Genomic DNA, 26,827 nt, shown 5'->3' on the forward strand with positions numbered 1-26,827 from the left:
AGGATTCCTCTTTTCTGAGTTGTCTGGGGAGACTTCTATCCCCAGTAGAAGCTGAACAGTGGCACCTCTCTTTCCAATCTGAGATGAATCAGTCATCTTCTGATAGAAATCAAGGCATAAAAACTTTTCGCTGTACTGTGAAGAAGAAGGGCTTCAAGGACACTGCGTGAGACCCAGTGAAGTGTCCTGCTGTGAAAGTACAATAGGAATTTATCTGGGAGTGGCTATATTTACACTTTAGTGTTTGAAAGCAAGGAAGAATTCTCACCTACAAAGGTATATGTATAGATTTAGTTACTCAGTGGCTCAGGAATAACGTCTATGTGCATTCTTCAGAGAACAAAAAAAAAAAAAGAGAAAAAAGTTGGCATACATCCTCTAAGTTTAGCACTGTTTATATTTTCTCACAAGTTTTATTTTACATAGGTCTTTCTATGCTTATGTAGAGAATTGAACCAAAAAGCAATCAAAGACAATGTAAACATAATCTCTGTTAGCACATTGAGATGCTGGAAAGATTTGCCCTTTTTATGACTTTGGTTGCAAACACTGTAGCCGACCCCTAATGCTGCAGATGACATGTTTGTTCCATTGCTGAAGCTATCTTTGACCTCATTTCTTCACATTATCCACCAACTAGGAGCTAATCAATAGGAACTATTTGCAGTTATTTGTAGACCAATGAAAACTGCAGATGATGCAAAAATGGATGCTATATGTGCAAGAATGCAATGGTAATGGTATGATTGCTTAGCATTGCTGCTGCAGATTATGGTGTTGAAGATATAGTCACTGTCTTGAGATCATCTGGTCCAACCCCTTTCCCCCCTGCCAAGTGAAAACCCCAAATATTTTATGGACTTGTGCTATACCCTATGAAAAGTTTCAATACCCAAGTTCATTATGCGAATTTAGGACTTACTCCAGGAAGGTGTTACATGATTTCCTTAGGACTTGATGAGAGTTCTCAGCAGTAAGCAAAGGACTTCTGCAACCTATGTGGCAGTAACTTGAAAACAACCTGGCTTGGTCTGTTCATGATTTAGTTAGACTTAGAACCACTCACTCCTAAGTGGCACCCCTGCAGCGGCCAAATGGTGATGTTCATTTTTTATATACTGAGTAGAAAAGACAAATCGTAGATAACAAAACTGCTGTCATTATGATCCATAGCATTTTTCTTTTCTGTTCTTTTCTCTCTTTTTTTTTTTTTTTTTCCCTGTAGGGAACAGTCTTTCTCCAAGTGGTCTTTTCTTTAAATCTGGGGACTGTCTTCCTAGTCACATGATGGGGGGAATATTTAGCAAGTCCCCAGTCACCCTTGGATTCTGAAATAGTGAAGGCAGAAGCTTGGAAAAAAAGTTTCATGCTCTCATGGATGACATATATGAGGAAATGTAATTCTCAGTTCATAAGTACTATATACAGTCAACTAACTAGTGAAAGCTGATAAAAGTGCTGTTGTAAGTAGATTTGCCTGAACAAGTATTTTACCTAATTCTTACAGAGTCAAGGAAAAATGCACACCCTCATTACAGAAGGGTAATAGATAAAGACTTGTCAGACGCGCTTATCTAGTGTCAGGTGTTCAGAGTAAGGCTTCCTCCTTCAGACTACTTTCTGACGCTTTTCATCTGGCATTTACTATGCTTATAGCACAAAAGTTTTGCTGCTCTCCTACTCTGGGAGCCCATGGGGATAGGTAGGGCTTTACCCAACATGCTGAAAATGTGATGTCCTGTGCAGAGCAGGATCTGAGGCCCTACTTGTGCTGGTGGAGTGTGTCCTTTCAAGGCAGGTTCTTAAGTAACTACCAAGCACTGCATTGTGCTCATCCAATTCTCAAGGACATATCTGCCACAAGACATGATCCTCCTCATGTGACCTCAACTCATACACTTTGGGTTTTCACTAGTTTGACAAGTTTGATAAAGGTGATTTCCCAGTACTGAGGCAATGCAGGTAAATACAGCTGTTAGACTTTGTGCTGGGATAGGACAGAGTAGTAGTGAAGAAGCTTCAAGAAATATTAAATTTGTGTGAGGGTCACTTTCCAGGAACAGACAGAAGTGGGACCATGACCAACAGACCCACCTGGAGTGGGGAACCTGAAATGCTGCGGACTTCAGCCACTTCTATGTAAAAGACAGAGGAACACCTAAAATGTAAGATGCTGTAAGTTGGTTTGAGATTGGTATTTCCCCCTTGAATGCTTATGCTCTGGAAGAATGTTACATTGCTCACTGAAAGCCATCCTGTCACTTGGCTAAAACCTGGGTTTTAGGTCTCCAAAAACCTAGGCTTTAAGACTCCAAAACAGGGTACATGATTTTACAGATTATCCAGCTATTAGTCGCTGCCATGGTATTGACTAAATTAAGTAAAAAATGTGAGAGGAGACCCCAATCAACTTTTAATTGGCTGAAAATTTGTTCTGTCAGGAATAAGCTTTTCTATAGCTCCTCTTAATAAGTCCCGGTGCATGTCCTTTGAAACAATTAGTGGTGGTTATTGTTAAGAGGAGGATACCGCACTGGATGAACCAAAGCTCTGACCACGACCTGTACAGCTTCAGTATGAATGAGGAATGGTTTCAGAAGAGCAGCAATAAATATAAATTATATTATATAACATTATTAATACCTTAAAAGTAGGCCAGGGTTAACGTAATGTCATTGTTCTACTTCTGAAGAATATTTGTAAGTCACAGAGGAAGAGTGTACAACATTGTCAGAATAACAGATTAACAGAGTAAATTTAAGAAATAGTGGATAAAACTACACTGTAAAATTGAGATCAAGGTAAAAATCGAGTGTTACGGGAACACTTATTCGGGAAAGCTAATGCCAAGTGTTCTTTGGAACACATGCATGACAACTGGAACAAAAAATAAAAATAGAAATAAAATTTTCCAGACATCAGTGACTGTCTGTAGTAGAAAAGATATATGCATATCTTTTTCAGGGCTTAAGCTTAACAAATTCTTTCCCTTCTTGCTAATGTTAGAATCATGTTTGTCTGAAACGAATGTTTCTAGTTTTATATTCATGGAAGTGCATCTTGAGCTCAAATGCGTCATGCTTAAGTGCTTTGCTGAATCTAGATGTAAATGAAAAACCCGATAGAGTAAACTATAAATAACTTCCTTTAAAAATAAACTTCATTTGGAAACTCATGCTTGAGTGAATGATCCAGTTTTCCGTAAACATCCACTCAAATTTCCAAGTTGCTCGGAAAATGAAATAATTATTTCAAAGCAACAAAACATTGTGGTTTAAATACTCCACGTCTGGCATAGTGTAGTCACTAGTTATTTGTCTGCACTAATTAACTTAGTGTTTCATGCTTAATTTCAGCTTCTAAACCAACTCACTGCACTGAAGATGTTTGGGCTGTCAGCTCTATGGAGGTCGAGCTCTTTGGGAAGTGTGAGCGCACTTGCAAAAGGTGACACTGGGGATGGATTTGCAAATGACACTTCTCTCTCTCTCTTTTTTTTTTTTTTTAATAAAAAGACCAGGATGTTCATAGGAAAGCAGGGCTTTTAGGCATGCAGGAAATGCCCCGTGGCTGGTACAATTGATCACGCCATTTTGGATGATCAGGTAAACTCATTTATAACATTGTTTTTATAATCCTGTTTTTTATAATCCTGTCTTTTATAATCCTGTTTTTCCATACATACTCTTTGGGGTTCCCAGACAAAATATCCTGACTGCCTGCAATCTTTAGAATATCAACCAATACGTTTTATAAATACACACAAAATGACCAGGCAATGAAACGATTAATTGATTTTTATAATGAAGCATGAAATCAGATAGTCTTTGAGATGGAGTGGAGTGAAGCTGGTGTCTGATCTGATTAAGATCAATGTAATTTTATGCTTGTTAGAGCTCAGCAGCTGCTGGTTAAAAGACATTAGTTTAGCTGTCAGAGAAAACCATTGACAGGTTTTACTTGGTAATAGTCTATCAACAGCTAAGTCTTTAAGGGTTTTTGGTGCAGTACAGACACAGCCTGTTTATAACATGGGAAAAATGGGACTGCAAAAAACCTTCACTGGGCACTTTCTGTTCACAGAAATAAGTTCATTACTGAGATGGAATGGGGAATTCATCACATCCCTATGGGCAAACACATCAGAGTACTTTGTAAAAACAGGGAAATACCGGGGAAAAGCAAACTGAACATTAATGTGTAAAAGAACATTAGGTATCAATAGACTCTTGAATTTTTTAGGTTATAAATCCTTTTGAAGCATAACAAGGCCAAAGGAATTCAAGATGCTCGACTGCTTTTTCTCTAGGGTGCAGTCTTGTTTTGTTTTCACCATGGTGCTTTCCATGAAGACAGAGACCTGGGAAAGATGAGTTTCAGGTGGCAAAGCAGCTTCTTTACCTGATGGGAACTGTTTTGCATCCACCTGGTGCCCACATGGACTTGTGTTTGCACAATCAGGATGTAATTGTGAAATTAAGATTTCTTAAATTTATAGAGTGATACGCAAAAATCTCATCTACAGGAAGCTGCAGTTGTATCACTGAGGAGTAGCCTGGATAGGAAAACTTTCTTTTCCTTGAAGCATGAGCCAAAAGTGTTAATAGGGGAATTCCTAGCAGAACAATAATTACACTCACCTGATGCACTCTATATAAATCTCTCTGAAAGGGCTATTGTGAGAGCTAAAGAGGATTTGGAATTGCCCTGCACAAAAACAGTCTGGTATTTGAATGCTGAGCTTTGCTGATTTGAAAAGCTCATATTTAAAGGTGTTGTTTTGTTTTGCTTTCCCCAGGAATCAAAGTCCTGAAAAATCAAGAATTTACAAGCATAGAAATATGTTCAATCTCAACAGGATATGCAAATATGTCAAAATTCATACATTGAATATGATTTGAATTACTGAAATATCCCAAAGCACCTTGTAACTTCAGTATTTATCCAGATTTTCCCATTTTGAGCATCCTGGAGGGGTGGGCAAGGGGAAAAGTGTTCTTTTTTCTTTAAAGAAAAAAATTATAGGTGTTCTTCCTTTACCAAAATAACTTTCCTGTGAATCACCTGCTTATGTGACTCCCACACACCAAGCGGTTCAGCCAGAGATAAATTTATAATATTCTCCCTGGACGAGAATGGAAGCCAATACATTCCTCTGAGGCAAAGGGAGTGGTCATATCTTTTGTTGTTGTTTTTGTTAACTGCCAGAAAGTAAAACATGAGTCAGTTCAGAAAAATGAAATATACTGATTTCTACACAAGCCACTTTAAAATGAAACATAGTTTCTCTTAAAATATTCTGAATTATAACATTTTTTTCAGTAAAATGTGTTTCCCTGGAAAAAAAGCAGAGAATGGATTCCTATTTGAAGTAACCACAATAAAGAGCTCTTGAGTAGTTCTATGTAACATATTGAAGGTGTATTTAGTCCTTTACAGAGCTTTTCTTTTTAACAAAACTTACATATTATTAATAATATTATTAATAAGATATGATATTATTAATAATAATGTTAGCAATAATAATATTATTAATATTGTTGATAATATTGAATATTAATATATTTCTACAATATCACACTGATTTTTTTTTTTCCATTGTATTACTGACTTTCTAAGTTATAGCTAAGAAGCAGTGTTTTTTAATTTTTTGCTAGGTTAGGAAATGGAAAAACCAACAATACATTAAGTATAGAAAATGTGAGTGAATAAGTTTTGGAAGACAGCTTAAGATACTTCTTAAGCAGGGAAGATTGAGGAAAAAAATATTAGCACAATCAAATATGTCTGCAAAAATTAAGCAATGTAAATAATTTCTAGCATGTTAATACACTTTATATATTAAAAAACATATAGTGAGTCTACCCACTAACATCGGGCTGGAGGAGATTTTGCTATTGATGGACAAGAACATGCCATTAACACTCCAAGGTGACCATAGTTTCTTGGTTGCAGCAGTCTGTTTGCTTAGCTAGAATTCCTGGCATCTGGTTTGGCCTTTTGAAGGGCAGACGAGGTGATGTGTAATGTGTCAATTCTTTTGTGAAAAGTCCCTCCCAGGTAGTAGCACTATTTTAAATGGAATAACGTGGCAGACACCTTGCAATGGGAGAAGCAAGTGGTGTCTCCATAACTCATTCCCTCTTCCCTTTTCATAAGTTAAGTAAATTTCAACAATTGATTGTCAGGTGAAGCCACCACAGTTCCATTATGTTTAGATAAGTCATGCTACTTCATTATCCCATTTTGAGCTATGGGTGAGTGCAAAGTAGTAGGTGAATATAATACCATTTTATGAATGTAATATTATTTCATGCTTGACCTTACAAACAGAACAGCATTAGCTTTGTTAACAGACTTCCTTTGTTCTATAAACCATGCAAGAATCCAGAGGTTTTAAAGTGTTGTGCAAATCTGTGTTAGTTAATATATATCATGTTTCAAGAAATGGGGGGGGGGGGGGGGGGGGGTTAATACACTGTTAATACCCTAAAGACATAACAATTTTTTTTAATATTAATATTAAAAGTACATATATGGATGCTTCTTTTTTTTTTTTTTGCTCTTTACCAAAATGAGTTTGAGTCTTAAAAATGATACAAGATAAATCTATGCAGTAAGGTCATAGCCGGGAAATAATGGTTTCTTTTTGTGAATCTTTTGCTTTTCATAAAATGTGAAGGGCATGCACTGGTTAACATTCTTGCATTCAGGAATTCTGCCCTTATACTTCTCTTTAATATAACTACCAATACCTCTTTCTCCAATCCAGTGAAAGTTTAGCAGTGCTTTTTTAAACATCTGTTATCCAAGGAATTGATTTGTCAGTATAAATACACAGTAAAAAAAAATGTAGTTTTCAGAACTAACTCTAAACCCTAGACTAAATTTGCTAAGGAACCTGCTTCTGATAACTTGAAGTCAAATATTTTTGGCAGACATATTTGTAGCAGCATGTGTGTTAAGTGTGTGGAGTTACCACTTGTAAGCAAAAAATACTTCATAGTCATCAAAGTAAATTTCGAAAACTGAAAAACTATTCTGTATTTTCAGATTTGTGATTTAGTACTTTGCTCTTTTCACAAACCAGTTTTTCCACCACAGGGAAAAATCAAAAAGATGTCTTCTTCAACTCCTCTTGCCTTTGTTTCTTCATTTAAAATCTGCGTAAGATTCATTTTGCCCACAGTCTTTTCATGAGATGCATGATGTCACTAGGAAATACCATGTCCAGAGGCATTCCTATGCTATCAACCTGTGTTTATTTTTCCTCTGTAGCTGTGACCTCTTCAATTAGGTGGATGTAGAACCGTTGTGAGATCAGATGAAAGAGTTAAGAAACCCTGTGGAGAAAGCAGGAAGTTCTCCAGGTGCCACAGAGGCAGTGGTGGTCAGAGGTGTGGAAATGCTTGTGCAGGGAAGGGGTTGTAGATACCATTATATGTGCCAAATCTGTCAAGACTAATGATTAGTATTAGCAATAAGTTATGTGGTTATCATCAGAGGGTGGTGAAATAGTGACAGCAAGTTTAACAGGATGTTTATGTAGTTAATCCTTTGATTGATGTGTATAGTTTGTAAAGTGTTATGATCCTGGAAATGTAAAGCCTTCAACAAGGCCACTAACATGAAATAGTAAGTTGGTCCAAGGGTAAAATTGCAGTTGTGTTATTTTTCATGGTGCCATGCTGTGTACCTGGAACATGCAACCTATGTTCCTGTTAGACAAAAACAGGATCAGGGAGGTCTGAAGTGAAAGAAACAAAAAGCATGGAGAAAACAGAGCTGCAGCTTCACCTCAGGCAATGCAGGCCAGAGGCAGTTGGGGTGGAGATGCCTGTTACACTGAAACTTCAGCTTTGAAAGACAGTGCCTGGGAGTGAAATGGGTCTGGGGACTGCTGTCTGGGCTCTGAGGGTGAACAGTGAGGGTGAACAGAGATGCAAGTTAGCTCTGGCAGGAATGACAAGATGCTGGATATGGCATGTGAGTCACCAGCCTGGTTTCCCTGGCCAAGATATGCTTTGGAGAAATCCCTGGTCAAGCTAGAAGACCAGACTGACATTAGGTTTACCCTAAGCGGTGTCATGTCTGTGTTTTTCTTTGTTTCATGCTCTCTAATCCCAAGTTTAAACCTTGACTTTATTGAATAAACTTGGTGGTTTTCCTTTTATTCTTTTCTCCAGCATTCAAAGTCAAGCCAGGTGACTCATGGGTTAGGCTTTCCAAGCGCCAGGGCATGTGTTTCCCATACCACTTGGTGCAGAAAAGAAGCTTTGGGGGCACATCAGTATTATCTACATAGTGTGAAACATCTCACAGCAGCTAATCAGCACTAGAAGATGCTTTACAGTTATTGAGAGACTGAAGCTTGCCAGGGTGAGTACCCTGATGGGAACTCATACGCTGGTCACTTGAGCAGCCCTTTCTGACCACACTTTCTTTGCCAGCAGGAAGAGCTTCCAGGAATGGAAGGAAGTAACCACAACCTGCAGCCAGGAGCAGATGGTGGAAACAGACTTTCAAGGGCATCACGTCCCTGCCCTGCAGGTTATGGTGTGTGAGTATACATTAAAAAGGAGACCTGGATATGTGGTGAAACAGGAGCAAAAGCGTGTGCAGCTCGTGTTGCACAGCCAACTCAGGAGGACCTGGTGATGCCATCAGGTGCTATTGCCTCCCTGTATTGTGAGAGGCATTCCCATTGCCAGATGCTCCTGCAGGACCCAGGCAGGATCAGCAGACTGTCAGTGCAAGAATACATTTCTTCATCGTCTGGTGATGCTGGCAACTAGAGAGCCTGGAATATTCTGGTCAAGCCTCCTTTCATCAGACCTTGTAATTGTTGAAACTCTCATTTATTTATTTATTTATTTTGATGTAAACAGAATTTTGTTCATACCAGACTACATTCTCAGCCACCATCTCTGTGATCATTATGTGCTATTTGGCCAAGGGAAAAAGACCTTACAAACAAATATATAGGAGTATTTCAAATCCCTACGTAGTTATTCACTAAGGGAGAGAGAGGGGTTTGTTTGTTTGTTTCTGCCTTTCCATTATAAGGCCTTGTAAATAAGACCCTTTTGGGAGATTCACGTTTGAGATGGCTGCTTTTTGAAGAGCAGCAATAAAAGACTTACAAAGAGGTTACATCATATTTAAATATCTTCACCTGTGCTTGACCATGTTCTCTGCTACCTCTCAGGTTCTTCTCCAAATGGCTGTTCACCTCAGTTTCTTTGCCCTTGTCAGGTTGCACAGGTTGTTTTGTGTTCTACTTTTTTTCTTTATGTTTTGTGTGTCTGTGTGTAACCACATTCACTTCTGTCTCTGGCCCACCAATCCAGCCAATTTCTACCTCCCCTTTTTCTACCTGCTAGCCATTTTTATTTATTTATTTATTTTCTGTCTAGCTCTTCAAAAACTAACTCTTCTGCCAGTTTCATTGGGAACTTTAAATATTTCCAGTTACATGTAGCCTTGATTCTAGAGCTGTGACCCTCCTCGGAAGTATTCAGTCGTCCGTGGTCCAAGAGCTAGCTTTGATATGGCACAGCTGCAAAACCTTGGCTTGGACTTCTGAGAGAATTGCTTAATGGTGAGAAAGTACAGAGATGAGAGCCATGTAAGATAAGAAAGGGAAAACTGGAGGCAGAGGCAAGATTAGCGCAGCCATTTTTTTCAGCTTAATGGATTACTTTTATTCTCTAGTGCCAGGCCACTCAAACCCTTCCCTCTTGGGCCACTGGCTGTTAGATTGCACTCTCTGTATGAAACCTGATCTGAGCAGATCTCACTGGTGATGGGCTGAAGTTCTGTTTGACAGTTTAGGTGTTGAAAAAAGTGAGCAGAGAGAAAGTTAGAAAAAAAGAAATGCCAATGCCCTTGAAGGAAGGGCTAACAGTGATTTCTGTCCAGAAATAGATCTCTTCGGCAATGTGAAAATAGACCAAGTCTTTGTTCTGAGTGCAGGTGTGAAGATCAATGCTGTAGCCTGACTTCTGTTCTCACTGATATAAAGCAAATATATGAGCCCAAATGAAGGTTGTGGTATAACAGTAGGATTTGGTTCCATGAGGTAAGGAAAGTGATTTGTTACTCAGGTGCTGATGGACAGAGGAAAAGATAACAGGAGGAAAACACCATATTTACATGAACTGGTTTTGCTGAAAAAATGGCTTAACGTTTCTCCTCTATCTTGTACCAAATCTGAATTTGCCATCATTTGGCTTTACTAGATTGAGATGGGTGTAGGGACATTTTAATTAATTTAATTTTTGTTTTATTAATAACAAAAAAGTCATGGCACATCTTGCCAGTTAAGGTCAGGATTTTTTCCCTCCTTCGTTTACGAAACTATATTAATGCTATAATGCATTTCTTGGCATTGGCTGCTGGTTTCTGACAGAGCTATAATACTGATCTTAATGGGGTAGTCAGACAAATACTACAATGTTAAACATACCTGAGACCCTGCAAACCTTTGCTGTCTGTCTAGCAATCTGCATTATGCACAGGTAGCTTTGGTTCCTGTGGAGTTTATGGTGAATTTTTCTTGTATGCTAGTTATAAAAATGAACAGTTCTGGTCCATTCTTAAATGCTGATGATACAAGTTTTTGACTAATGGTGCAAGTGAGAGAGAAGTGGATTTGCTCCATCACTGAATTTTTGGTTTCTCACAGGGTTTCTACTCCTTTCTTTGCAGCTGGAAATTAGTTTGGATAGAAATAGAGCTGATGCTAAAGTATAAACCTCAAAGACATGTTCTTTGCTGCCAAAATGTTCCTCTGCCAAGGAAACACATAGGTGGTTGTTGTTGTTGTTGTTTTCTTGTATCATATGGCAATAAGAAAGGGAGCTTTGGGAAAAGTTTAAGAAGAAGAAGAGAACTGGGAAATTTATTTAATACTATTAACCTGTTATTCTATGTAACCATAATTCTTGAACTTAATATTAGAAAAGCTTGGTTGACAGACTAACATCACATTGCTTTTCTGAAAAAGCAGAACAGTTTTGTTTTGTTTGTCCTATAGGCCTGCCTTCTGCTGAGCTGGACAGTCAGATGGAGAGCTCAAAATTGCAGTTGCCAGAAGAAATGATCAGTAAAGGTACGCTTAAATTTATCAATGAGAATTATTTATTATATGCTTTTTTAATTAAAATGAATTTTAAATCAAAATGTGTACATGCACACACAGGTAGGCACTCCTAACACTTTAATGTGTACTATTTGGCCTGTTTAGAGCTCTAATACGTTTTTTCAGCAACATTTATGCATAAATTCATGATTTTAAAAAAATATATATATTTAAATTATTTAGAAGATATGTGAACCCTGTTTCAGATATACCTGAAATGGTCTTTGAAGTAGCCCTACATAATAAACTGCATCTCTTAAAAAAAACCTCTCCTTTTAGTCTGCTGTTTTAACACCTTATTCTGTCTGCTTCTCTTATTCCTTTGTAGCTTTGAGCTTGGGGAAGAGTATCTACCCCTGAAATCACCTAGAGCTGATATCTGCTTTTATTTCTGGCTATGCCATCTTCACTGTGGTTGGGAAGATGTTTAACTCATTTCAAAGCTTTCTTGAGAACTTATTTCTAGAGGAAACTAAGCTTTTTTCTCATTCTTAGGCAATATATACCTTTGTGTTTTGGTTTCTGTGAGAAATGCAGCACTCACGGAAGCTCTTGAAGTAGCTGCTCTTGCTTACGCTTGTTGGAAAGGGAAGGAGGACACCAGGTGGTCACAAAAGCTCAGACACCTGAGTCCCATACCAACTTCCTTTGCAGTATTCAGCAAGTCTTTCCATTTGTATATCCTGTTCTTCCCTCTCTAAAACGAGGCTAATAACTTCCTTCCACCTTTTATGATTTCTGTAAGCTTTCTCCAGCAGACCTGAAATGCAGCCATGTGCATCTCAGCTAAATCAACAATAGTTTTGGTGCTTGCACAGTTCATGACTTTTCCTGCTTTTTAGTGACCTTAAAAAAGAGAAGTCCAAAAAGCTGGTAACATATAGACCCAAGTCAGAAAACATGCTGCTTTTTCTTCAGGGTTTGGATTGTATGAGGAGCACCATTATGTTCACAAATTGTTGTGAAGAGCAGACTTCGTGCTAAATACTGAAGTAGTTGTCAGCACAGGTAGGCACCTTGTTTAATGTCTGAAGGCGGGTTTCATCTTAAATCATTTCCTAGTAGGATTTTTATTTTATTTTATTTTTATTTTTAGTGATGTGCTGGATTTTCAATAATACCTGTTTTGCTGATGAAGGTAAGTGAGCCCTGATGCCTTCTGTATGAGATGGGATAGGGATTACAGGAACTCATGGTATTACAACAAGAAAGGCTCAGAAGTGGAAATCGGTCCATGACAGAGACTATAGACCAGAGATGGTGTAGTGAATGGAAGAACAGGACTTTGAGTAGACCTTCCTTTTGTTTCTTCTGGAAAAAAATTGTAAATTTAAGTATCAGCGACGTTACTTTCAATGTCAGTGTAGCTGAAATGTGTATTTACGTGCTAGCAAATTTATCAAAAAGAAGAAAAAGACACAGAGCTGCCTCATCTAATCAGTATGTATTCTATATTAACAGTCCTGCAGATACAGTTTGAGATTTATTGCACTTATGCATGAGTCTGTGTATGTAAATACAGAGGATTGTAGATATGGCATTAATCTTAACTGAAAATCTCAAAATGCAAAGGGGCAAAATGGCTTTCCTCACTGCTGGCAGGGAGTCTACAGTAAGAGCAAGAAAGGAGACAGGATTTTAATGGCCGTGGCATTTACACAAAATCATGGACGTTGAGGTCATGCACCAGTGACATTCCACTAATGTGTCTTGGCAGAGGAGGCATCAAAGAGATGGAGGAAGTGAAGGAGATGGATTTAAAAAAAGCCTTGGTCCTTGAAGAGACCTGTCTGTAGCTCTGTGTGTCTGCTGCTGTAGACAGATTACCTGACTTGTAGGTCAGTCTTGTCCCAGTGTGCATTAAAACTGTCCGCCTGGGAGAGGCGGTTGTGTCTAGGCCTCTATCTAGAGTATAGTGGTAATGGTGGTTGTTCTGACAGGGACTTACAGTTTCCTAAACTCAAAAAAAATTCAATATCACAGAATAGTTTGTAACGTGGGATAGCTGCAGCAATAAAATGAGAGAGGCTGTTGTTCCGGATATGAGAAATAAAAATGTTTTTTTTTTTATGGTCTCCCTCCTGCTTCCAGACAGGACATGTCAAAATTTCCTTCTTCCTACTTCTGGTCTTCTGAAATCTGCAGACAGCAGACCCACTTTTTAAGGAGTGTGGGAGCAAAATGCTTTGGTGCTTGGATTATATATCTTTGATGGATATTGCTGCAGCTCTACCGACCAGCACCGAGGGAAAGGCCAAGAACCTATCTACTTCTTGGCTACCTCCACCTTCATTTCTGCTCTAGACCTCAAATCAGGCATCTCACCTGGAATGGACTGACTAGGGTCATCCACTGTCATACAGAATGTATTAGCGATGGCTTATTTTGGGAGTAGTGATGAAATCCAAGTTTCTTCTCACTTCAGGATAAAATGATTATGATGCATCTAGTTCAATTACTGCACACTGGTGTTTCTGCTTTCTGTGGTAATATTCAAAAATTTTTGTATTTGTCTCACTGAGTCTTGATGGTACTTGAGACTGAAGACTCTAAGTAACGTTTTAATTGAGCTTATTATTTAAATGCTATTTTATTCTAGTTCCACCTTTATTGTAGGACTTTTTGCGAAGACCAACTCAACAACTCAAAACACAGAATTATTAGGCCTAAAATAGCTGAAGAAATTGTTACATATTAGTCTTTTCTTCACAGTACATCTTGGTAGTTTCTTAAATTTACTGCTTATGTCATACCCTTAATTTTAATAGGAACTGGATTGTAGTTCCCATTGGAAAGTTTGAGAGTTTGCTGGTGGGAATAGGTGGCAAAGAAGGACCTGCAGAGCTAGAACTGGTGTCTGAACAGTGAGATCTGGTTTGCCAGGGCATAGCTCAGGAAGGTCACTTCAAACACGCTTTCATTTGCGTACTCTGCAATGTGCTGTATTTAGAAAGTGGCAGACCATTACTCCTGAGCACACTGCACAGCACACGCAGGGCCGATGTTTCACAGTGTCTCTAAGGGTGGTGGTACTTGTGTTAGGTGGTGTGTTGGATTCCCTGGAGCCGACACTTAACAGAGCAGAGCATTTTCTGCTAAGTGTTCTGGGCTGGGATGTCCAAGCGGTAGCACAGCTGTTGCCAAATATTGTATTCCTTCTGGATATTAACAGTTGTACCTCTGTCTCTTCAAGGACGTGATGGTCATGGTTACGTTACATCCAAGTATATTCTTGCCGTTCTTAGAAGTTCCTATATAGAAACCAAAGACCTATAAGGACTTCCTTGTTCTGCATGTCTCTTTTTGAAACCATCTTTGAATTAGGGAAGTTTGTTTTTCTTTATTTTAACCTCATTATCAAGAGCCCTTGTCAGCATTGACACAGGACTCTGATGCATTAACCTTCCAGGATGAAATTCTCCGGGACTGCTTTTTACGCAAAAGGGTTTTGTTTTAAAGCACTTAGTGTGAAAATGTTTCTGTTGTTTCCATTTACAGAAACAAGTCACCTTTGACCAGAAATGGAAAACTTCAGTATAGAAGATAACAGTACAACAAAAAAATGTCTGTGCGCTGTCACCGCCTTGACTTTGACAGCAAAAGCTGTGACTTTTAGGGTTTTTCCATAAGTTGTTAGAGAAAACATTTTGACTGAATTGGGCCAGAGGAAAAGAAAAAAACAACTTGTTAATCAGAAAACAGAATGTCTTTCCTTTGGAAAATTTTGGTATCATAAAATGTTTCTCAATGAAAATGAGAAAAATTCTTTTGTTTTCCTTTGCAATTAAAATGTTTCAGGCGTCATGTGAAATAAGTTGGACTTTTCAGAGTTGTCAGAATCTCAGTAGGATGACTTGGAGTGCTTGCACTGTTGTTTATAGCAATCCCAAAATGAATTCCCTAATCAACCTGTAGCTATTTTAAACCAGTAGAAGATTCATCCTTAGCAAATATGGACTGCTGAATTAATCCATTTTGCTCATTGGCATATGACTGTTTTCCTGCTTCATATTTAATTATTCCTTATCCTGGAGCACAAAACGCATTTTGAAACATGCCTTTCTGCTGTCCAGAAATCAACACGACTGCAAATTAGCTGTTGGTTTTTGACAGCATTGCCTTTCCCTGGCCCCAACAACAAAACTGGAAATGACTTTAAGATGGTGTCTTTTCCTTTTAAAGTTAGAATACACTGATTCAGTGGCCATGCAGTTCCCCTTCATTGCACTTTCTTCTTTCTGCCAGGTTTTTTTTTTTTAAATAGTCAAGCTCTGCTCACATTGTTTGCACTCCTCAATGATCATAGCATCAGTGGCCATGAGTACAGCCATAATTCCCTAAAAGGTATTAGCTGCCCTGTATTGCTAGTGATCATGGGTTTCAGAGAAACTGGTCAGGCATTGTGTTGTCAGTCCCATGTGCTCTAGGAAGCAGCACTTGTGAATCGTTTCTTTGATGTGAGATGCCTTTGAACCTCACTGTGTAGCCTATGTTTTGGCTGCAGTGAAAGAAAGATGACCTTGGTGCAGGCTCCACTCAGAGATGACGGTTGAAGAGGCAGCACCTCTCGATTGACCACTGGGTCTGTCTTAGTGCCTGGATGTTTACAGTCAACCTCTGCTCTCTCCCTGTCTGGTGGATATAACACTCAAACCTTGCAGTGTGAGGGGCTATGAGCTGTGAAGGCACCTCATACCAAGGCGGGTGCCCTGCGGAGCTGGCTCATGAGAATGCCTGCCCCAGGCATGGCAGGTCTGCAAGATCTGTGATAAAGTCTTCATCTCCAATGGCAACTGGAGAAATTGTAACGTGCTCTTCCCAACAGCTGCTCAATCCAAGTTTCAGCACCCATTCCAGCTGTTGACAATTATACTCTCCCTGTAGCCCTAGTTAGATGTGATGTTTGTCACAACAGATCTAACCTGTTAAACAGATACTGCTTTTTGCTCCAGTGGGGATGCTGTAAGTGACAGAAAAAATGATTTTGGTGTGTGGTAGATAATGTTTCCTGATTTGTTAAATTCACCAGCTGCTGTGGGATTAAAGATGTCATAGAAATGTAAAGTGCTATTATTCATCCTAAATGACTGTCCCGTTTTCCTTAAATATATAAATATATATATATACACTTTCCTGCATTTTGCACTTCCGTTTGTTTCTTCAAGTCCCATTGTGGAACTACTATTAATTAGTCTTTTACCCTAGGATATCAACACCATCAATCACAAAGGACACTTTTCTGACCTCTGTTAGGCACTTAACAGTTTCTGACCTAACCTACTTCTTTAGTTACTTGAGCTTTCTGTCTTCTGTTATTAATTTCAAGACAATTTCAATTTTGGTTCTTTTCACTGAAACTCTTGCTGAGTTTAAGCATGCAAATGCATTTCACAGTATTTGATGAGTCTAAATAATTTGTCTGGTTGTACTTGCTTGCTTGATTTACTATATTTCTCCATGACCCAGGATTAATTACAAACAGCTGAAATAGAAAGTCTTGAAGAACAAATCCTGATGTGAGTGCATGAAAGAGAGATACGAGACAGCAGCTCAGTAAACCACTGGCTTGAGGCTTAGTTGTACCTAAATGCTGTCGTTCATGGAGCCAACCCAAACCATCAATCAAAACCCTGTCAGTCTAAACAAATCTGAAGCTTGAAAAAGTTTGCTTTAGTTGGCATTTAATTTTCTTTTGGTGTCCAATTCCTAGCTTTAATCAGAATATCTTGCACAAAAATGGGTTCGAGTCCAGCTCTGCAAGGTATTGTGCGTAGTGGCCTGATCTCAGAGAAGTTACGGCTCCAATAAGAATGAACAACAGCATGAACAGAGTGAACTTTTCCCCAGAAAGGTCAATTGAATAGTTTAACATGTCTCCCATCATTTCACAGAACATCATTTATGTATGTGTGTAAGAATAAAGGGAACCCACCTGTGGATGTTAGAGGGCTGATAATTTCTTTTTGGCTTATGTCACTTTAAAAGACACTTAAAAAACATTAGTGGTAAAACATATCAGTTAACAAATTATGACTCTAAGTAGATTCTGAAACTGTAAAGATACTGTATAGTGCTTCTGGAACTACATATATTTTTATCTGAAATCCAACTTTTATGGAAAAAGATTGTAAGACAATCAGAAACTCTGTGCCTCATGACGCATCTAGAACATTAACATAATATTTTTAAGGGAAAAAAAAGGTAACCTAATGGATCACATCATTAAGGTAACAGATACAGTGAGCAAGGAAAAAAAATACTACATAGCTGTTAAAATGTCTCAAGTATGTGTTGTTTGGTGGATTTGAACGTGGAGCATAAAAAGCAATGTAAAGAGCTACAGTTTGCTTTCAAACCTGTCTATGATCAGTAGATCATGGAGATCAAGTCAACAGGTGGACCTGAAAAAGAAAGCACCAGGGTGACAAGACACAACTGCCTGTGCAAGACAGCAGCTAATACTTGTTTTTATTGGCATCTTCAGAGGGAGGAGTAAAACCTGTCAAGTCAAATAATTGAATGGGAATAGGGTGCTTCAACAAGTAATGGAAAAATGATCAACATACAGTATCAATGTCCAGAAATTTACATATGAAAACGATACCTTAATTTTGGCTTTTATAATACAATGTGAAACTGTATATTGTATGTGGTTTTACTGTTTTTTTCAACTGAAGTGCACATTAATTTTTTTCTGTTCTGACATAATACTCATTTTATTGTAACATATACATCATATCTTTGGGATATTAAATGCCAAAGTGATCTTTACTTGGAAATCTAGGCATCCAATTTAGGCAGTGCTGCTGTATTCTCCAGCATTTCTGGATTGTTTATATGTACGCATTTGCCATACTTGTAAGTTCTGTGTCTGTAGGTGAGTTTTCATCATCTTTAAAAGAATCAGTAAAAGAGCTAATGATACTGGTTGTTATTAAACTTCCTCTTAAGCATCCTGCTCTACCACTTCATTTTCTTTGCTCATACCTGACAAATCTGATAGGCGTATCCGAGTGCATAGGCATCCAGGCTAATTTACAGACACACTCCTCACTGTGGCCAAAAGATAAGTGTTTCAAAAGTTGCAGTTTGTGTTTTTGGCACAAAGATATGCTAAACCTCATCTGATTAAATTTGGTTTAAATTTAATGCAGCAAGCAGGAAGAAAAATATTTTGATTTTTTAGAAGCACTGAAAGTTGAATAACAAAAACAAATCAGGAAAAAAGTATATGAATATGTAATTAAAGAGTGTATTACAAAGCAGATTATCAGAAGGAGAGAACTTAATGGAACAAATCAACTCTAGCCATATTTTATTTTTTTTTTGAGTGATTGAGTGTTCAATTTTGTATGTTAGGCTCTAAAGGTTCTTTAAATGGTTGGGTGTGTAATATATAGGTGTGCCAGTTTATATTCAAATAGACAAAATACAGACCAGTGAAAGAAACTGAAGGTAGCCATACAGTATATTCTTGTGTAAGTAAGCATGCTTTATATGCATACACTGATGATTGTTTTCTCCAGGTGCTGGAATCCTTTCTGTCTAAGTTTTCTGACAGTTGCTTAGAGTCCCAAAATCTTTTAGAGGTTGCACTATTTTCTTGTTGCACATGGAAGTTCTTCACTCAATACACTGTTTACTTTTCTACCTCCTGTTAGGAAACTGGGCTGCTGAGCACCAGGATTACCACAAGCATCTGAGATGAGAAATTTAAGCTTTGCGTAAAGCCATGCTAGCTGAGACAATCCTCATATTTGTGGAAATACTTATCATTAGCAGTAGTAAAATCCTGAACTGAAATTCAAGAAGCTATATAAAGCTAGCTGTATTCTCATATATATTTAGAGGAAGTTCCCTCTGCTTCTTTTGAGCCCTTTTTCTGCAGATGAAGATCACAGCCTCAGAAACCCCCTTCATTCACTTTTTTTTTTTTTAAAAAAAGGTGACCACCAAAACCATATATATTGAAAATATTGTCAGTACATTGCAGAAAAAAATATAGGGATTGAAACCTGTTTGTGATACCTTTCTGTCCAAAACAGCGTGTAAGAAAAAGGGGCTCTTGAAGAGAATGTCTGCCACCTCATCCTTTGACTTTTCATCACTTTGCAGAGCCTCTGAAGGTCTCCGCTTTACGAATGTGACACCAGTGAGGTACTGTAAGGGAAGAAATTCCCAGACCACGCTTAGTGCTGTTCCCTTTATTTTTTGTGGTTACTCAAGCATCCCCAGGTCAGGCGATGCGTTGGTGCTTGAATGCTGAGCCGTAAGCCTGAAGACGAAATTTCAGTGACTGCAGGGCAGCAGCTACACTTGACACCCAGTCCGTGTTGCTCAACAGCCCAGAAAAAAGCCAGCTGTAGGCTTAGCGCGTGGCTGCCCACGCGTGCAGTGTCACAGAACTACCCTTGCCTAGATGCATGGCTCCGTGGGTTGCAGAGATGGAGCTCAGAGTAGGCGAGGAGGGAGCGTGAGCTGGTTTTTGGGGATGGAGGGGGAGAGCGGGGGGGCCAGCTGCTGCTTCCAGCCACCTAAAGCGGGGGGGAGGTCACAGGGAAGGCAGAGCCAGGCTCCTGGCAGCGAAAGCATAAGAGGGTATGGGCATCAGCGGCTGTGAGAGAAATCTCAGATGCCGCCCTCCGCTGCTGGCTGCCCACCCAGGACCGTGGGGAGCAGGTACGGTGGGGGGAGGATGCTGAGCCCTGGGGGTGAGCATTTGGCTGGGCTGAGACAGAAACTGCCGGCTGGAATGCTTTGGAGAGGCATAAAAAATAAAAAGAGGAAAAAAAAGGAGAAAAAAAGAAAAGCAAACATTTTTTTTCAAGTCATTTTTTTTTTTTTTTTTCTTCCCCCACTTTTAAGGGTTGCAGTGGGGCCATTCAGGCTGAATAATGGGACGAGTGGTTTGCTGGGGGCCAGTGCTCCAGTTCGATATGCTGGCGGAGCTGTCAGGCTGGAAGCAGAGGAGGGCTGGTCGCCCAGCAGCTTTTTAAACGCCGGGGTTGTGGATGCTCCGCAGGATGAGCTGCAAGCTTGGCGGTCCTGCGCGGAGCAGCCACGCGGAGGAGGGAAGGGAGATGCTTTTGTCTCAACCCGAAATGTATGTGCCGGGAGGAAGGCTTCAGAAAGTGGGAGCTGGGCAGGGAAAAGGGAAGGGAGCCTCTCTTCTGCTTTGCTTTCTAAGGAGTGCTTTGAATGAATTGCTTGTCCTTTAAAAGAAGAAAAATATCTCACTGAAGTTGTTTTGATTTAATGAATTCTGATTATAGTTTTGTGCAGCTGAGCCAGATCTCCCCAAAGGAAAATGGATTTCTTTGTAGTGTTGTGTCTAGATTTTTAGCATAGATTTGGAGTTTTGGTTGATGTGAAAACACCGGCTGTGCAGGGGAGGATGTAGCAGGTGATTGCTCACGCTGGGACTTGTTGCATCATCAAGATCTAGTTGATTAAACCTTATTGTGACCTGGTCATTAATGCTCAGAAAACTGTAATGAAAAGAGAAATATTGAATGAAGTCCTAAAGCAGATTTCAGAGTTGTTATCCTTTCGTGGAACTGATTAATGTAAAGTGACATAAATGGCCTGCTGTAGGAAGGTTTGTCAATTGTTCGTGTTTAGCAAGGATTATTTGAAAACGTTCATAAAGAAAAGAGGATTTGCTTGTGCATTGAAACTTAGTTATTATGCAGAAAACTGTGATGCATCAGCAACCCACGTATGAGGAATTGGTGTGCCACTGTCCTTATGTCCCTCTGTCTTGTATATCCCTGACCTTATACCTTTACAATAAAACATGTTGACTTCAGGGATTGAAGACTTCCTACTAAATGTTTGATAACTTGCTTGTGCTTAACTTCATGCCCTGGCATTCAGCAAAGTCTACCAAGATTATTTGCTTCTTTCTCTATCAACAGCTCTCACACAAACAAGTTTTAAGAGTGGGAAAGAAAGAGTTTGGGAATGAGGTGGGAGAAACTCCAGCTTTGGAAGCTATGGATGTCATCTCATTGCAACACGTCATTGTCCTGGAATAAATCAGAAAGAAAGAAGTTGGGGCCAGCTTTTGTGGAGCCCTCTGAAGCTTAAGTGACATCTAGACAGCTAAATAAGGGGCAAACAAACAGGAGCCTGAGCATTTAAATCTCAATTCCAAATCAAATCTTTTAAATGCACTGAATGCACTCTGGTGCTGCTGAAGCTATTAATTTCTAATTGATTTTTTCTTTTTTAATAACATCTTTACCGTGGTGGCTGTGAGAGTTATGTGTGCAGTTAAACTTTCTCCAAAGTTTCCTAGGAAGTCCAAGTTTGTTCCCTGTCATGTGCTCTGCACCTTGAACTAGTTCACCTTCTGTGTTATTTTTTCTTGCCATTATCTTAGCCATGCAAAAACATGAGTATGAACAAATATACCTCAGTAAGGACATGAAGGGGTTTAGGGCTAAAAATTTTATAACATTGTTTGCCTGCCTTGCTTTTAGGAATTTCAGAGGTTGCAAATTATCTCCCACAAGATGTCCCAGTGTGCTGGGCTGCCAGCCCACAGAGAGGGTGCCTGCTGAAGGATGGTCTGCCTGACCCAGCAATTCTTGGCCAAGCAGAATTTCAAGCAGAATTCACTGCAAATGCCAGATTGGGCCCAGAATAAAAATATGTCTTTGCATAATATTACAGGCAGTCTAATGAGGCTGACAACATTCCTGAACCACAAGAGCATGACAAAGCAACGCTGCTAATGAGGTGATTCAGCCCTTGGTATCAACGTAACCAAGAGTTTCTCAAAATTACACAAACATAACAAGAAAACATGGAGCTGCAAGACATTGCAGCTGCAATACAGGCCAAGCTCTTTCATCCCTGAAAAACAGAAAACTTATTACTGTATTAGAGTGAAGAAGTCGCTTGTAGGGCAGCTGAGGGACAAGTGGCAGGCTGACTTGTACAAAATGGTTGTACTCTATCAAAGCACTCAAAAATAATTGCAAAATGTTGGCGTACCCTAATAGAAAGCTCCATAAACAGGCAGATGGAACTTTCTGATATTTACCATGCAAATGGACAGAGTACTGTGAGAAGCAGATTCATTTAGTGGATGATGAAGACCAGAAGACATGAATTCTGGGTGAGGGTATATGCCAGATGCACATGAAAATTTGCAGACTGCCATCAGCACAGCTGTGCTGCCAGAGAAATTTCTGGTCAGATGAAATAAAGACCATGCTAATTGGATGATGATGCACACAGCTTAAACAGCTGAAGCCAGAGCTGATAGAGCAATGGGGGAAGAACTACCACTGAGCATGCTTTCTTTGTGCCCTAATAAGTTAGCAATGACTGAAAAAGAACTTAATCTCGCATAAGAGAGAAATTTGTTTTTGAATTATAAAGAGGGCAAAGTATTTCTACTGAGCCTTCTGCAGACAATGACCCTTGTGATTGGCAAATTATGCACATTCTTCAGAAAAAAAGTTAGTTTTTATATACCTGATAACTTCTGCTATGATTTATTTACTGAATCTTCTGCTAATATTCAAATCATGTAGCTGGCTAAACCTTCACCATTATAGAGGAATTATTACTAAAGAAGAAAGTAAATATGGTTTAGTAACATACAATGTTGGCTTTACCATCCTTTCCCTGACATAAAAGGACCCTTGCTTTATTGCATTCCAGTAAGATCATTGCACAGAAGACTGAGAATTAGCAGATGAAGGGTAGAGGTGACGGCAAGAGTACCAGAGAGCCCCTGGATTAATGCCATTGATTGGGAAAACTCTAGTAACGCTGCACAGGTAAGTATCAGCCAGTTACTCGTAAAGTAGCTGATGAGGAAAGGCAGGTTGTCCCAAATGCTAGAGAGTTGCCGTTGTGTATTTGCAGTCCTTCCTCAGCAGAGCATGAGGCTGCAGTGTGATGGTGTCCTGGGTAATGCTTCAAGACCTCTAGGTAGTCCATTTGAAATAGAATCATTTTATAACCAATGATAAAGGCTGTGAAATTGCTTTTCAGGGCTGTTATTAGCTCAGTGTTTGTTGTGATCAGATGGTTATCAACACATCTGATCACAACAAAACAGAAATAAAATACTTTTCTGAAATAAACACAAATAAATTATTTTTCTGTAGTTGGGTGGGCTGAGAAAGGTGCAGCATGGGCTTGAATGTGACATGAGGGATGAGCAATACATTGTTAGACTTCTTAGTTTGTTTTGGGAAATTGTCTTGTGCATATTACTTCACCAGCTTGGTTATATGCTTTTTAAAAAAGAAAGGTTCAGAAGGAACTGTTTCTGTCTGAGATAAGAGGCAAGAGGCATGCCCCCCCCCCCCCCCCCCCCCCCCCCCCCCCCAGTAAAAAAAGTGGGGACTTCTATGGCTTTCCGACTTGATGTAGTAAAAATGAAGTGGGGGCTTCCATGGCTTTCTGACTTGATGTAGTAAAAATGGTTAGTTGAACCTAACTGGCTTATGGTCTTCTTCTTTTGTAAGATGACACTTTCCTCTAAAATCAGAGAAGGAAGCTGGCTTCGTGCTGAGCTTCTCTCTTCTGGTACCTCATAACAGTGTTTAAAGCTGATGTTGCAAAGGCAATGTACCCCATGTCTAGGCATTATTGTGCAGATGTAAGATGATGCATCCCAACATAGATGTGCTAATTCTTTCATTGTTTTTTAGGGTCTTGAAGTGGTCCGTGGAAGTTATTCAGAGGAAAAGATAGTTCTTGATCTAATTAAAATGAGAGATCACATTAAAACCATGTTGTTATCCCAGTGTTTCTCCAGATCAAGCTAAAGGAACTTATTTTCATGTGAGATGTTGCTTCCTCCAAGATGAGCACTATCAGGAGATAATTAAAGAGTTTTTGAGGTACAGAAGTCACTTTTAATGTACATACCTATTCGTGCCAAACATGTCAAAACATGCTCCACTGTTTAAGTATTTTTTTTTTATAAAATACTGTAAATAATAAAGGACCAGGAGTCCTTTGATTGCTGCAATTGCTCTTTAATTGCGTTCGTATTGCAGTTTCTTATCAGTTTGTCACTGTTGTTTAAATCTTCCTCTGAAATATGTCTTCAGTACTGTAACAGCTTGCTAATCTTATATAGATTTGCCAATCACACTTGTTCTTTCTAAGTTTGTTCCCTTAGCAATGCTAAAGAGGCAGGTTCTACTGAGGGGGGATCTAGACATTATATTACTTACAGATTTACCCGCCAGGCGACTCGAAGCACAATGATTGTGGTTGAGGGTTTGTTTTACTATGTTTTGGGGAGCTAGGGGAGGTTGTACTACTGCCAGATTGCAGAACCTGCATTCATTTGGCAGTGAATGCCTCTCTTTGCAGAGATAGAAATTCTGTTTGCGCGGGTTGCTTTGAATATATCTCACCTGTTTATTTACTTCTCTTCCCAGTCATCTTCGTTATCTGTGGTGGTTTACTATTGTAGACATAGTCTAAAAAATTTCCACTAGATACTCTAAACACTAACTTTGTCTCACTTGTTAGACCATTGTATTAAATAGTGTGCTGGTTGTAAAGTGAAACTAGGAAATGAATTATAAAATATCACAAAACCAGATTTTCAGTGATTCTTAGGTATCTAACAGTGCAGATGAACACCATGTATTTTCAACAGTACAAGAGAAGAGTAGCCACCAGTGCAATCAATAGGTGTGAAGTGCCTAAAAACCCGTTTTTTCATGCAGGACTTAAAGCCACAGTAGGAGAAACTGCTAGAAATGAGAGCAGATGCAGAGCACTGCAGTCTTCCTATCCAGGAGTATGATCCCTGTACAGATTTCACATCTTAAAGCTAGTCTACAGCACCTAGGGGAAAAAACAACTTTATAGGCTTATTTGTTTTTTTGTTGTCTGTTCTCAGTTCCTTGTGAAATATAAGAAAGTAGATAGAAAGGCTTTCAGTTTACTGAGATGGAATACCTGTCCTTAAGTAATTGAAATTATATTAAATTTTACTTATGCCTTTATAACATATCTTTTAATTGTATGGTTTGTGAGGTTGTGTTCATGGCATGCTGGAATATTTTAGGTTGGAAGTGTCATAGTCAAGTCCCACCTCTTGCTACAAGGAGGGATAGCTTTAATATTTTGAAATTGTCTTGTGGATGAAGATTGTGCAGCCTCTCTGTTTCAGTGCTTCACCAATCTCACTGTAAATTCTGCCAGCTGCAACTTGTCAAGCAAATGGAAGCAAGCAGATATTGGATGGGAATAATCCTCAGCTTATAGTGATTAGGTATTCCTTTGATCTAAACAGGAATCAAATGCTGCAGAGTTCATAAGAATATCACAAGTGTGCTTGAATTTAGCAGACCAATGTGCACGTGCTGTATTTCCAATGATTTTTCCCTGAGCATCTGCTGCCAGATGCTGTCGGTTGTAAGATATGGGAGCTATTAGACCTCTGGTCTGACTCATTTTAGCAGTTTTCATATACCCAAACTTTCATGAAGGAAGGATGCAAATGGCATCAGAATGCTGGGGGGTTTGCTTTAAACTGCCCAGCCACCCTACTTGCCGTGACCAAAAAATTTTGTTGGAAATTTCCCTAGTTGGTGAAGAATGTCTCTGGTTTCAGGCCTTCAATTAACAATATTTCCCGCAGCAGAACAATCAGGGAAATGTAGAGAGCAGATTCTTTGGTAAAACTGCAAGCTTCCTTCATCATTCACCATGCACACTTCATCATGAGTTACGGAATAAAAAGTACAGAACAGGTAATCCAGCAGCGGAGCAAACAGGCATATTGATGTAAAATATCGGTAATACGTGTTTTTAAAAGTAGCATCAGAAGGACTATATGGACTATTACTCTGAGTCATCGACTTCTTGCCTTAATACTTTTATTAGGAGGCATTTTAATTTTGAAATCACTCTGTGAAAAGCCGATATCAGTTCTTGATTTACTTATTTGTTTGATTTATTTATTACAGAAAACTTAAAAATAAGCATGTTTTCATGTGATCTCCTTTAAATTGCAGGATCCACTTCACAGAGCAGCTCTCACACACAGATGCCCTGGCAGCAGCTGAGCAGGCCTCCCCAAGAAGCTGATCAGTGCAATGAAAAGACTACTGATATCTAGAGGAAATATATAAAACCAGAGGTGGCTGGTGAAGGATTCACTGTGGGTTTTCAACAGTAAGGAAGAGTTTTTGTTTTCTCTCTCTCTTTTTTTTTTTTTTTAATAAAATGCAGAAGTATGCATTCAAGCTCTTTGAAACCTCAGAGCAGGATGTTATATCTGCTGTCAGAGATTAGAATTTCAAAATGCAGTGCTAACTTGTGTAGATTGACAAAGGCAGTTCTTTGCATGCTCACGTTAAAACAAGTAGCATGTGAGCATCCTCCAGCATTTATATGCTACTGCTGTAGTGTATAAATGATTTCTCCCTGAAGACTGCAAACATTCTTATACTAAAGAATAACTCTGATATCACATTTTAGCAACATAGGCTTTTCTTCAGCACACTTAACTCTTAAAAAAAAAAAAAAAAAAAAAAAAAACCTGAATTTTCCACCTACTGTCTTGCTCTTACCGTATGCTAGCAGTCATCCATTCCCTCATGGACAAAACAAACATGCATTGAACTGTGATAGTTCAGATAATTTTGATGCAGTACTAACATTGATTAGATTCGTTCAGTCTGCTGCCTC

At 39.0% G+C, this 26,827-nt stretch overlaps 1 protein-coding gene across 8 annotated transcripts in view; it reads left to right on the plus strand.

The window, feature by feature from the left end:
• Positions 1–3,483: 3,483 nt before the first annotated feature.
• The window catches only part of LOC106041235 (melanopsin-like), a 58,724-nt gene continuing 35,380 nt past the window's right edge, over positions 3,484–26,827 (plus strand). For 2 of the 8 annotated variants that reach the window (XR_010831271.1, XM_066996371.1), the window contains exons 1-7: positions 6,559–8,560; positions 11,039–11,113; positions 12,062–12,151; positions 12,240–12,281; positions 22,820–22,938; positions 23,821–24,012; positions 26,152–26,311. The gene's annotated coding sequence lies outside the window, so the exon portion shown is untranslated. Of the gene's footprint in view, positions 3,606–6,558; positions 8,561–8,977; positions 10,082–11,038; positions 11,114–12,061; positions 12,152–12,239; positions 12,282–22,321; positions 22,615–22,819; positions 22,939–23,820; positions 24,013–26,151; positions 26,312–26,827 lie in introns of those variants that run through there. The other 6 variants (XM_048049446.2, XM_048049449.2, XM_048049445.2 and 3 more) reach the window with 6 other exon arrangements.

Source organism: Anser cygnoides, chromosome 4 (genome assembly GCF_040182565.1).
Source record: "Anser cygnoides isolate HZ-2024a breed goose chromosome 4, Taihu_goose_T2T_genome, whole genome shotgun sequence".
NCBI lineage: Eukaryota > Metazoa > Chordata > Aves > Anseriformes > Anatidae > Anser > Anser cygnoides.